The sequence below is a fragment of the Danio rerio genome, chromosome 9 (assembly GCF_049306965.1).
Source record: "Danio rerio strain Tuebingen ecotype United States chromosome 9, GRCz12tu, whole genome shotgun sequence".
Classification (NCBI taxonomy): Eukaryota; Metazoa; Chordata; class Actinopteri; order Cypriniformes; family Danionidae; genus Danio; species Danio rerio.
The window spans coordinates 792,819-802,381 of NC_133184.1; positions in this window are offsets into that span (position 1 = coordinate 792,819).

Below are 9,563 nucleotides of genomic sequence, written 5' to 3' on the forward strand. Positions count from 1 at the left end.
TGCTGATGTGTGTGTTTTCACTGATTGATGACCTTGTTTGACCCTGTCAGCATCTGTCAGACAGCAGCGTGTGTGAATATAACACTCTCTCCACACACACACACACACACACACACACACACACTGTAACATACTGTAGGATTTATCAGTTTGCAGTGTGTTTAAAGGAGCATCACTCATTCATTCATCAAGGGTCACCACAGCAGAATGAACCACCAACTATTCCAGCATATGTTTTACGCAGCCCTTCCAGCCGCAAACAAGTACTGGGAGACACCCATACACACTCATTCACACACACACACTGATACACTACGGCCAATTAAGTTCATCAGTTCCCCTATAGCGCATGTGTTTGGACTGTGGGGGAAACTGGAGCACCCGGAGGAAACCCACACCAATACGGGGAGAACATGCAAACTCCACACAGACACGCCAACTGACCCAGCCAGGACTCGAACCAGCGACCTTCTTGCTTTGAGGCCACACTGAGCCATCGTGCTGCCACTAAAAGAGCACCATGTCTATAAATTCTAGTTACATTTTATTCAAGCCATCGTGTCTATAAATTCTGTCAAATACTAAACGATTTTCACTTCAAAACACCATCAAAACACCTTATTAATTTTTCATATCTCGGACAGTTGAGCAATTGTTTATAATAAATATTGAATATAATAAACTGGCTATTTCAGAAACAGTTTTGTTTGTTTCAGTGGTTTATTTGCACATCAGTAAAACATTTTAGATTAATTCAACAACATTCATGAGGCCAATGACATCCTAAAAAACTAAGCATCATGCAATATCTAAATATGAGCTATCCAGGCCTTATTTGTTCATTATTTGCTTTGGATTAGTCAGTAAATATGCCTTTATTAGGTAAATAAGCAGCAGACACCTGGAGGAAATAGTGATTGCGCAGAAGATTAAAAGCTCAGTGGTGTTTAGAGACACGCTCGGCTTTTGTTTCTCCAACAGAAGCCCTTCAGCACTGTCCTTCAGTCCGAGTGTACTCATTTATTAAAACAAAGTGTGCAAAGAACAGTACGGTCAGATCCTCAATGTCATGCAAAAATACTATAGTCATGTATAGTAAGTACTATTGCGTTTTTAACTTTACTAAAGTGTATTATACTGTAAAGTATTTACAGCACATTGTTAATGAATGCTCCAACGTACTGTAGTATTAACTACAGTGAACTTATATAAATACTGTAGCATACTTCAGTTTTTACTACAATAAACTGTGGTGTGACGGAGTATAATATACCCTATAGTTGTAGGGTCATTTGTTTATATTACTATAGTTGTTAAGTTACCATAGCAACTATACAATCGCCATAACATAATCAGATCAATTACTGTAGTTGTCGTGTTACCATAACAACTGTAAAATCGCCACAACAGAATCTGATCAATTGGTGTACTGTCATCATTGTGTTACCATAGCAACTATAGAATGACCACAGCTGAATCTTGTCAGTTATTATACTGTAGTTGTTGTGTTACCATAGTAACAATGGAATCACTACAACAGAATCTGATCGATTACGATACTGTCGTTGTTGTGTTACCATAGCAACTGTAGAATCACCACAACAGAAACTGATCAATTAGTGTACTGTTGTCATTGAGTTACCATAGCAACAATAGAATCACCACAACAGAATCTGATCAGTGTACTGTTGTCATTGTGTTACCATAACAACTGTAAACTCAGTACAACTGATTAATTACTATAGTTGTTGTGTTACTATAGCAACTGTTGAATCACCACAACAAAATCTGGTCAATTAGTGTACTGTCGTTGTCGTGTTGCCATAGCAACTGTAAACTCACTACAACTGATTAAGTATTATAGGTGTGTTACCATAGCAACTGTAGAATCACCACAACAGATTGAGGTACTTTACAGGTATGGTCTAAAAACACTGCAGTGTTTACTATGATTTACTATAGTATTTTTGCATGTTGCTGTGAGTAAAATAGACAGAAGTCAAGTGATTTGACAGAACCCCTCAGGACTTTGTGTGTGAAACTGGTTGTGTTTAATGTGGTGAAACAGTGAATTTCTCTTCCTCGTTGAGCACAGAGGAGGTAAAGTGAGGATGTGTTCAGTAATGACCTTTATTGGTCCATCCATCTGTAATTCTGCTTTCTCAGCACGAACACACTCGGTACAGTGTACTAAAACACACAAGCATGCATATTCATTTGCTGACATGTTTAGGGTTACTGTAAGTGATATTTTAGTTCTCACACTGTGAAATAGACTGATCAGCACATTAACGTTAAAAACACTGAGTAGTAAAGTAACGGATTTAACTACTACAGTTGTACCTGTGCAATAACTGGCCACTTTATTAGGTACAGGTTCTGGACCAAAAAAAACAGCCATAAGTGATTGTTTTTAGATGTACACATGACATAAAAACTGAATGAATATGTTTTCGATAATGTCTGGTTTGTGATGACAGGATGAGATTTGGCTGAGATACTAAAATCAGCCTTAAAGTTACAAATTAATTCTTAACAATGCATATTGCCAATCAAAAATAGCTTTTTTTAACCATATTTTTATAATGTGAGATAATTCCACCAGTCAGGAACAGTGAAGGAAAAGGTTCTGGAAAGAGATTTTGTGCCTTTCTGTAATGGTTATACCATGCAACTTTGTTATAGTTTAGCATTTTTAAATGAGTGTTTATTCCAATACTTCTGTTCAATTTGCTGTAGATTTCAGTTTAGTTTAGTCAGGTTTATTAATGCTTTAGTAGTTTTAGTTTAGTTTCAAATAGAAACACATTTCTATTTAGCTTTTATATATTTCATTTTAGTTTCAGAGTTAACCAAACATGTTCAGTGTTGATTAGAGTTTAGTGCTTGCACAGCTTGCATTAATTTGCATGTTCTCCCTGTGTTGGCGTGGGTTTCCTCTGCGTGCTCAGGTTTCCCCCACAGTCCAAACACATGCGCTATAGGGGGATTGATGAATTGAACTGGCCGTAGTGTGTGTGTGTGTGTGTGAGAGAGAGAGAATGAGTGTGTATGGGTGTTTCCCAGTACTGGGTTGCAGCTGGAAGGGCATCCGCTGTGTAAAACATAAGCTGGAACCGTTGGCAGTTCATTCCACAGTGGCGACCGCTGATGAGTAAAGAGACTAAGCCGAAGGAAAATGAATGAAAGAAAATAACCTTGATACCGCAAGGTGACACTCTTTCACTCTTTCGCAGGCTTCTGGATTGTGTGTGTGTGTGTGTGTGTGTGTATGTGTGTGTGTTCTGTAGTCAAGTGTCAGTGTGTTGGAGTTAGTCTGAGCTGTGGCTGATAGCTGGAGCAGAGAGATAAAGTTCAGTGTTCAGTCCGGCTGTTCTCAGTCATCTGTGGAGCTCTGCCTGCAGATGATGGAGGTCCGGCCAGAAGAGCTCTACTTCAGAACAGAAAGTAAGAGGAAGAGAGAGAGATAAACCTTGCTAAAAAAAAGAGCTCTTGTATACTGGAGACTCATTCTGAACATTCATTCATTTTCTTTTCGGCTTAGTCGTTTTATTAAACTGGGGTTGCCACAGCGGAATGAACCGCCAACTTATCCAGCATGTGTTTTATGCAGCGCATTCCCTTCCAGCTGCAACCCATCTCTGGGAAACATCCATACACACTTATTCACACTCATACACTATGGACAATTTAGCCTACCCAATTCCCCTATAGCGCATGTGTTTGGACTGTGGGGGAAACCGGAGCACCCGGAGGAAACCCACGCGAACACGGGGAGAACATGCAAACTCCACACAGAAACAACTGACCCAGCCGGGACTCGAACCAGCGACCTTCTTGCTGTGAGGCCACAGTGCTAACCACTGAACCACTGTGACGCCCTTAAAAATATAAATTTAGAGCATTTGTGTGATACAGTAGTGAAATAAACCAACGCAAACCGCTGACTTTGGGAGAACCTTGGCTGAAAGTTTCCTCTGTTTGTCAGGATAATGAGAGTGACCCGCGTCCCAGCTGGACCGCAAATCAAACACCATCAGGGGAGAGGGACTGGAAATCTGAAAAGCAGAAGCAGGAGAAAAGCAGGAGCGTGTTTCTCTCTCCTTTTGTGTCTGGCCGTTTAAGTGAGCAGACGAGGCGTCTAGCGGAGCGTTTTGCCGTGTCTCTTCAGATCAGGTTGTTCAGGTGTCAGGCCGCCAGTTTCCGTGGCATTGTTTTATTGGCCGTGACAGCAGCCGAATGTAGTGTCGCTTCCAGACAGCAGCCAGACCTCAATCAAAGCTATAAAACACACCTCGCTCTGTCACACACACACACACACATGCGCACACCTCTCAGTATTTATTGCATGTGATTTAATGGTTAAGGAGGGATGTGGAGAACAGACCAAACGCAGGACAAAGAGAAGAGAGGAGTGTGTTATCATACGGTTCATCTCCTTCTGTCTTAAAGCCACAATTTTTATATAAATTTCCTAAAACTATTAGAACATGTTGCTGAATTATGCACTCACATTATCAGAATTGTTTTGAAGTACAGTTGAAGCCTCGTCACTTTTACCATTGGTATTACTTTAACTGTTGTTATCACTATTATTATTATGACTGTTTTGACCAGCCCTCCTGTTATCTCCTCATTATCGTTATTAAAAGTGTTTATACCATTAGCATTATTAAGGTTGCTGTAGTAGTAGAAGTAGTAGTCATTGTAGTAGTATTGATTGTAGTTGTGATTACTGAAGTAGTAGTTGTAGTAGTAGATGTCGTTGATATAGTGGTATCATAAGTAGTACACTGTAAAAAATGGCCGTGTTTTCAACGGTAAAAAAATGTAAAAATGCTAGAATACAAATCCGTAACCTGGTTAATGGTATGTTTCCTTAATATTTACGGCGAATAACCGTTAAATTGACTTTCCCAGAATTCCCTGCATGGCACATAACTTTTTATGCATTTGGTTGACATTAATATGGATCTTTTTAGTTGTTTCCCCATCAGTTATGTACATTAGAGATTTATGTTACATCTAATGTTGATAAACAATGTTTATTTAATGACTTTAATTTTATGCGTGTTACCATGCTGGTGTTTAGTAGCTGTGTGAATGACACTGAGCACCTTCTATATGCTGATTCTCTATTCTGCTTATGGGGAAAGTTGATTGTGATGAGCATTGGCTCATTATGTAACTTCCTCATCACCACCTGCATGTGGGTGTGCTAACGTGCCTAACTGTGTAATAAAAGATGTGTAGATGTTGATCATTCAAAATACAGACATATTACCTCTATAAATTAATAAAATATGGTAATTTACCGTAAAAATTAAGAATTACTTTTATGGTTTATACCGTGTTTTTAACAGTAAAGTACTGGCAACCACAGCTGCCGGCTTTTTACCGTAAATTTTATGAATTTATTTTTTTACAGTGTAGAGGTGTTACTGTTCTTGTAGTAGTGGTAGTTCTTGTTGGTGTAGTAGAATCAGTTGTCAATGTAGATGTAGATGTAGCTGTAGTAGTATCAGTTGTAGTAGTAGTAGTAGTAGGCGTTGTTGTAGTAGTATTAGTTGTTGAAGACGCTGTAGTAATATGAGTAGTGTCAGTATTAGTAGACATTGTAGTAGTAGCAGTCGTGGTTGTGGCGGTAGTAGCAGCAGTAGTAGTTGTAATATTAGTAACTTTCTGTAGTAGTAGTTGGTGTAGCACTTGTGATTTATTATTATTGTTGTTGTCAGTTATTATTACTGTTGTTCTTTCTTTTTACTGTCATTATTACTATCATACATTACAAGCATTGTTGTTATTCCTTACCTCTGACTGGTTTCTTTCAATCTGTTTTGTTTATATCTGTGATACTTGCTTCATTTATTGACTGTTATTGTTCCTTATGTATGTACTCTGACCTGTCCACCAAGTTACCTTTACGTGCATGCACACACACGCACGCACACACACATACATGCACATACCAACACCTGACTATATTGTTGTTGTTTTTGTTTTGTTTTTTTGTTGTTTTTGTTGATGTTTGTATTTGTATGGTTTCAATTTATGTGCCTTTTTGCATATTCTAATAAAAAAAAGTACAGTTGAAGTCAAAATTATTCGTCCTTCATTTATTCTTTGTTAAATATTTCCCAAATGATGTTGAACAGATTCAGGAGTTTCTCACAGTATTTCCTCTAATATTTGTTCTTCTGGAGAAACTCTTATTTGTTTTATTTGGGCTAGTATAAAAGCAGTTCTTAATTGTTTTAAAGCCTTGTTAAGCTCAATATTATTCGCCCCCTTCAGCAATATTAGTGTTGGCTTTTCTCCAAAACAAACCACTGTTATACAATGACTTGCCTAATTACCCTAACTTTACCCTAATTACCCTAGTGAAGCCTTTACATGTCACTTTAAGCTGAACACTAGTGTCTTGAAGACTATCTAGTCTAATATTATTTACTGTCATCATGGCAAAGAGAAAAGACATCAGTTATTACTCTCTTACCTCCACCTGCTCCAGGAGCCTCCGGTCAGGGTGTGAGCACCGTCTAGTGGTTCCATTGCAGAGAGACTTCAAAACACCAAAACCCATTTTTTGAGATGTTGACAGACGTGTGTATGTCCCACATTGCTAAAAACACTCTTAGGACACATGTATTTCACTGATATAGAAAATTGGTTGAGCTAATTCGCTCTACCAGTTTTTAAAAATAAATTTTGAAGCAATGTTGTACGGCGATGAGATCATTGCGTAAATTCCAGCGCACCAGCCAGTACAAAGTGACATCATTGAGTTTCTAGCACATCTATGCATTATTCATGTGGAAGAGTTGGTTTCAACCATTCACCATTCCAACCATTCACCATTCCTCCTCAGTGGAACATTCTTCTCATTCCCACACATACTATGGAGTCATTGCTATCCTTCAAATTACATCTGAGCCCCTTTGAATGAAACTCGGACCAACTCTTCTTTCACCCCCGCCCTCCATGCACCACTGACAACCTCAGAACATTACGCAGTTTTAAGCATGCCTCACACAGGTGAGTGGACTTGACAAACCACCTGAATTCTTTCAGACACTTTAACCAACACTTGTGTACCCTGCTGTTCCTACGCCACCCAACCCTTTCCGAGCTGGTTTCGAACCGACGACCTTCCGCATGGGAGTCGGTTGCTCTAACAAGGAGACTAAAGACCATGGCCTCTAGCGTCTGTCGCTAGAGCACCTTTAGAGGTCAGAGGAGTGAGGTTTACCTGCACAGCACACACTAGCTGGCCTCCGTTACACTCACTCCCCTAAACCTCACTCGCATTCGGGTCACGGCACCAATGTAATCCCGCCGGTGCTACGCCACCCAACATTTAATAAAAACACCCCCCCCCCCTCTTTACTCTAGCTCTTAAATCTCTGACAGTTCCTCTGTATATTCAGCCCTTGTGTGTGTATTGCCTCTTCTTGTTGAATCGCTGAATGCCTCCTCCATTGTAAGTCGCTTTGGAAGAAATGGCTGAATGTAAATGTGTGTATTCATGAAGTGTGATTGCGTGGCGTCTCTTTACATTCTGCTGAGCTGTGAATGGTTTCTCTCTTTCTGACCTTGTCTTCTGTCAGGATCTGCTCCTGCTGGTCATCTTAAACACAGAGACACACCAGCCGTGATTAATAATGAAGACACAGAGAGAAAAGTCCCACAGGAGCACTCAGGGAGGACACTTGGAAATAGTTTCCAATGCTAAAATGATAAGAGCAGAAACTCTCAGGTTGTGCTGTGTTTGTGCATGGAGGATTCAAGACTAGAAACACAGGTGTCTTCAGGAGAAAATGCAGCTTCTCTTCAGTCAGTTCTAGAAGTCAATGCTCTAAAATACATATATTTTTTCTTCTTCAAAGATTTACATGACCTTACATATTTTGTCTATTTGTCTTTAATGCAGAATACTTTATATCGTAATTGAATACTTTAGTTTAATTTAATGTGACATTTTATTACACTGTTTAAATGTTATTTTCTAAATGTATTCACCATTTACTCATCTGCAAGTGTTTGCAAATATTTTAATTAAAATTATATGTCACATACACAGTATGACATGCACCGAAATGCTTATACAACCACCCGTGACCGTAAAATAATCTATAGGAACCTAAGGGAACTAATTTCGAGAGGATCACATGCTTAGGAAAATATCTACGGCCCAGCTCTGGCCCACACATTTAACTTTTGCTTGGCATACATGCCGCAGTGAATTACGGCACATGACTGGACCAAGTCTGGCTTTCAGACAAGGGCCAAACATGGACCACATCTGGGCCAAGCCTCAGCCAAGTTAATAACCCATATCTGGGCCTGAAATAGGCCAGATATGTTGGCGTGTCACAACTGAAATGAAACTAACCCACCTAGCAAAATTACTCCGGCCCATATTTGACCCACACTATCAGCTTTTGCTTGGCCCACATGCCGCAGTGAATTACGGTCCATGACTGGACCAAGTGTGGCTTCCATACAAGGGCCAAACTTGGACCACATCTGGGCCAAGTCTTAGCCAAGTTAACAACCCATAACTGGGCCAGAAATGTTGGTGTGTCATGACTACGATGAATTTAAGAAATCTATGAAGGACTTTGCTTTATGTGTGCGCTTTTATCTCAAAGCGACACGATTGGTTGAATTTTTTTCTTTACTCAAAAGTTATTGAAATGTATTTTAAAAGTGGGTCAAGATGGGCCAAACTTACATGGCCCACAAATACATTTTATACATCTTGGCCAAATACTGCATTTGATATGTGCCCTAAGTCTTATGTGCCGCCTTAAAGATGGTGCCACCTCTGCCAAACCTGGGCCATGTTTGGCCCACATGCTGTATGCCAGTGCCGAATGAATGTCAATTTATGCCAAATCTGGCCCAGCAGGCATTCATCCGGCACTGGCATACAGCATGTGGGCTGAACATGGACCACCGTCTTTAAGGCAGCACGGAATACTTGGGCCAGATGTCAAATGTAGAATTTGGCCCAGATGTTAATAGTTGATATGTGGGCCATGTAAGTTTGGCCCATCTTGACCCACATTTAAAATACATTTTTATTTTTTCATTTTTATCTATCAATCCGGTCGCTTCGAGGAAAATTCACGCCCAAAGCATGCTTAAAGCGCAATAATTCATTGGTTTATTAATTTCATTGCAGTAGTGATACACCATTATTTCTGGCCCAGTTCAGGCTCAGTTAACTTGGCTTCCAGACTTGGCCCAGACATGGTCCATGTATGGCCCTTGTCTGGAAGCCAGACTTAGTCCAGTCATGTTCACTGCAGCATGTGGGCCAAGCAAACGCTAAATGTGTGGGCCAGAGCTAAGTCAGAGTCATTTTGCTAAGTGGGTATGATTGATCACAGCTGGTCCTGCTTTAGCTAACACATGATTCACCAATCAGAGGATTCCTAACTCACCATAAATAGCCTTACCTCAGTCACCTTCATCTTAAAGAATCCCCCCTTCCATCCCTACTCATCCTCCTTTTTCCTAGAGAGGGCGGCATGGCGACCAAGGGGTTAGCACTGTCA